This window comes from Aplysia californica, unplaced genomic scaffold, assembly GCF_000002075.1.
Source record: "Aplysia californica isolate F4 #8 unplaced genomic scaffold, AplCal3.0 scaffold00570, whole genome shotgun sequence".
In the NCBI taxonomy this organism is placed as follows: Eukaryota; Metazoa; Mollusca; class Gastropoda; order Aplysiida; family Aplysiidae; genus Aplysia; species Aplysia californica.
In genome coordinates this window covers 151,788-156,406 of record NW_004797840.1, presented here as the reverse complement: position 1 = coordinate 156,406, position 4,619 = coordinate 151,788, and the positions used below count along the sequence as shown (strand labels likewise).

Here is a 4,619-nt window from a genome sequence, read left to right as displayed (position 1 = left end):
GAGACAATGACAATGACAATCTTTATTCATCTCGCAGTAGACTGCAGGGTGACGGGTAGTTCATTCTGTACGGGTAAAGAGAATCTCATCAGCACAATAATGGTCATTTAGTGCTGGGTAAAAGTAAGACAGACAGAGAGAAACCACAAAAAGAATGTAAAGACGTAGGACCTGGCAGTGGTGCCCTCCAACCATCCGCACCGTGGGAGTGGCAGGCTTAGAAATACGTGGCTATACGAAAAAAAACCGTATACGGTCGGTAACAGGAGGCGCTGATTATTTTAAATGTTCCCATATTTTGGCTAGGTCCTTTCGGAGATGTACGTTGAACTCGAAGGTCCCGCTTTTTAAAATAACCTAACAGTGTCAGTCATCATCCTCCAGTGCCAGATCAGCGACAGACATCGGCGATCATGGTTTTCCATTCATTCCTTTGCTCAAATGCTCTAAAAAAAGCTACGTTTCCCTGATCTTTCCCTGTTACCCATTTGTTTAGGGTTCCCTAAGTATGTTGTTCTGGGCGTACACCTGCCTTGCTTGCCCTCAGTTTTACCAGTGTCAGTAAGGGGGCTCTCGTGGCCTAGAGGTTAAGGTGTTGGCCTCTCATTCAAAGGTCCCGGGTTCGATTCCGGGTAGCGACCAAAACATTTTCTTCTCTAAAATTGTCTCCTTTCACATCCTTTCCTGATCTCTAACAATGTTCTGTTGTCTGCTTTCATTTCCACTTTCTGCCCCACCCCCTCACCTCCTTTGCCCCCTCCTCTGGGCTCCTGACTCTTTCTGCAGCCTTTCTACTGCTACTCCTTGGCTCCTCCTAACTGCTGTCTTTCTGCCACACCCCTGATCTTCTGGTAGGAAAGATCTACACCTAGCCTTCTCGGACAAGGGCGAAAAATCTTGGAGGGCCCGTGTGCAAGTTACGCACGTTAAAGATCCCTTGGTGATCTAAAATCGATAAGAGTAGGCTTCGGCCGCCACGCGGGCAAAATTCAAAATTTCCTACCACCGAAAAAGTATTAGGTGTGTCCCGCGCGTTCATATGACCTTATGCAGTTGCGAGCGCGGTAAAACCCTATACTAAACAAAACAAAACAAGTGTCAGTAAGGGGCGGAATAAAACACATACCCGCTTACAACCGATCGATGCCGTGTGCTAGCCGTGTGCTAACACTTAATGCCACTATGTATGTGTACAAGAGGCAAGGGGGTCAAAAAGTAAAAAGAATGCAGGATCACAAAGCGGCGAGAGATAAGCGCGACACATGTAATATCCAGTGCCCTTTTTTTTTAGCACGATCGGTTCAGTTCGGTTTACTAACCAGATTGAAGGCGAAAAGCGGCTATCGTGGCACAAAGCGGCGAGAGATGAGCGAAGCAACATGTTAAACCCAGTGCCCTTTTTTAGCACGATCAGTTTCTTTCGGTTCTGTTTCCTAGCCAGATTGAGGGCGCAAAGCGGCTATCGTGGCACAAACTGATCACCCGGATGGCAATCGGTTTGTATTAGAGAACCAATCCCCCAATGGTCACCCCATTATAGATACACTCTAAGATAGCTCAAATTAACTATCAATGTGGATTCTTTTGGTGCTTACAAAACCGGTATCTTCTTGTTCCTCCAACCTTTACCCACTCAGACGAATCCGCTCTCGATCTCTATCTCATTAATGGAGACTATACTTGGACTCTTGGATTCCTTGCTGAATAATAGCCCTCTACGGTGGTCGTTTCAGGCATCTTTTGACTCTTTATGGGGGTAGAGGAGACATCTTAAGTCCTTTCACATGACCATAGGAAATGTTGCGACACGAATTATTTGTGTGTGTGTGTGTGTGTGTGAGTGAGTGTGTGTGTGTGCGCGCGTGTGTGTCTGTGTGTGTGTGTATGTCTGTGTTTGTGTGTGTGTGTTTACGTGAGTGTGTCTGTGTGGGGGGGGGTTATGTGAGTGTGTATGTGTGTGTTTTGTGTGTGTGTATGTGTGTGTGTGTGGGGGGGGGGTGTATGTGTGCGTGTGTGTGTGTGTTCGTCCATTCCATTCACCCCATAATACAAATCATAAACATGAAATTGCATTCTTTAAAGTATGCTTATTGTTGGCTGTTGTTTTTTTAAAAAATCCAGATCAAGAAGACAGAATTAAAAAATGGCTATGGTTTTAAAGTTCCCTAAACAGCTCGTCTTCAAGCGGTGTCGAATAAAGAGAACGCTCATCCTCTTTGAGTTACAAAGTTCTATCTGCTCAGTACCTAGTCTTGAGAAATTTGACCTTAACAATTTTGAGTTTCAAAACATGTCAAGTTTTTTTGAATATTTTGATAACCATTCCGAATAATCTTACTCTTTTGATAGATAAGACAGAGAATTACGTTTCTGACCTCATGGTCTTGTTTGTTTGTTTGAGTAAAGAGAATCAAATAGAAGAATGGTCGTATAGTAATTAAAAAAATAAGACAGACAGACAGAAACAACAGAGGGAACGTAAGGAGGTAGGACCTACCAGTGGAGCCCTTCAACCACCCCTCCAGCTACGTTTGTTTGTTAAAGTAGTGTTTTACGGCACTATCGACTCAGTTTTGGTCATCCAACTAAGTTAGTTTAGTTTTAGTAAGTGTTTAATGGCACTTGCAACACAATAAGGTCATATAAGTGCCGAAGATTAGAGGCGTTACAAGAGAGTAAGAAAAACAAAAAGGGAAGGGAGATAAAGACGATAGATGTTTGATAGGAAAGAAGAAGAAAATCACACCAGAGCACCCCCCCCCCTCCTTTCAGAACTACTGATCTACTAGTATATATAAGATTACAATCGATAGCGCCCCACATTAGGGTGTCTCTTAGAATTTTTTATTTTTAGTAGTCATTGAGACGTTTCTATTTTTCAGGATTGGTTTCACCAGTTGCAATTGTTTGTGCATGCAAGATATTTAAGCTGTTGAGCCCATACGATATATGTTGAAGTAATAAAGGAAAAAGATTGAAAAAAACAACCTTACCCTCCCAACAACAAAAAAAGGCTGAAAGGAAAAGAACAAAACAAGAACGTTCTAAAATGATCATATTAACACACTACCAAAATTACAAAGACATTCACATACAAAAACTACAGGGTGATCCAAAAACACTGTACAACTTTTTTTCTAAATATCTCGCAACAACATTTGTATTAGAATATTGTAATTTGGAACAGGTACAATTCATTCAAAAGGAATTTGTTTGACATAAAATTCACAAAGAAGAAACCTATTTTTGAAAATGGAAATGGCTTTTTATTAAAACCACATATAAATCCAAAAAGCACCAATTAAAAATATATGGTAAGTAAAGTCTTGAAATGATTGGGGGTTTTTTCCTTTCCTTTTATTTTTAAAATTTTAATCTTTCCATCCGTGTAACTTTTAAACAATATTTCTTTTTTCCTACAAAATTAAAACATTTTTTTTAAATTCTGGATTTCCGAGAACCAATGGTCTATAATAATATTATGTCCTCCTTCGGAGTCGACACATTTTAACGCGTCATTCGTAATGTTCAGTGGTGTCCAAACACAAGGATCCACTCAACCATGAGAACTCAAAGCCACACACATAGTTCACCTTACAGTATGGAGCTGTTTCAAGAGACAATTTGGGGGGGGGGGGGTAGATAGACAGATAGATAGATAGATGGTAGAAAGATAGATTGATAGATAGATAGATAGATAGATAAATAGGTAGATAGACAGATAGAGAGATAGATAGATAGATAGATATATAGATAGGTAGATAGATAGATGGATGGATAGATAGATAGGTAGATAAATAGATAGATAGATAGATAGACAGACAGATAAATATATAAATAGATAGATAGATAGATAGATAGATAGATAGTTGGATAAATAGATAGATAGATAGATCGATAGATAGATAGATAGATAGTTGGATAGATGGATAGATAAATGTATAGATAGATAGATAGATAGATAGATAGATAGATATATAGATACACAGATAGATAAATAAATAGGTAGATTAATAGATAGATAGATAGATAGATAGGTAGGTAGGTAGATAGATCGATAGATAGATAGATAGATAGATAGATAATAAATAGATAGATAGATGGATACACAGATAGATAAATAAATAGGTAGATTAATAGATAGATAGATAGATAGATAGATAGATAGATAGATAGATAGATAGATAGATAGACGGATAGATAGATAGATAGACAGCTAGATAAATAAATAGATAGATAGATAGATCATACGTGTCAATGTGTATTAGAAACAGAGAGTTTAGATTGAACGAACAAAGCAGCAGAAAATGTCGCAGGAACCTATGGGGTAGAGCCATTATGGCCAAGCTGTACAGTTGGTATAAGGGCCAGCTGCGTGCACAGCTGGGATCAAGTTGTACAATGGTGATGCGGATGGCTCTGGTTTAAACCCCAGTGGGATGTTTTTAAGCTGGGTTTCCTCTCAAATGATCGGACGGAAGGCCATGTAAGATGTTTTCATAACTTTTATTAATTTTTGTGTGTGCCTATTTTAGTCACTTCCGATTAGAAACACCCTCGTTAAAAGAACAAAAGAACCAATTACTGAAATGTGTGCTTTTTGTTCACAGTGGGGTGGG

At 39.4% G+C, this 4,619-nt stretch overlaps 1 protein-coding gene across 1 annotated transcript in view; it reads right to left on the bottom strand.

Annotated features, from left to right (window-relative positions):
- Nucleotides 1–4,619, bottom strand: part of LOC106012930 (chitotriosidase-1-like) — a 14,084-nt gene that overhangs the window by 3,490 nt on the left and 5,975 nt on the right. The window lies entirely within an intron of this gene.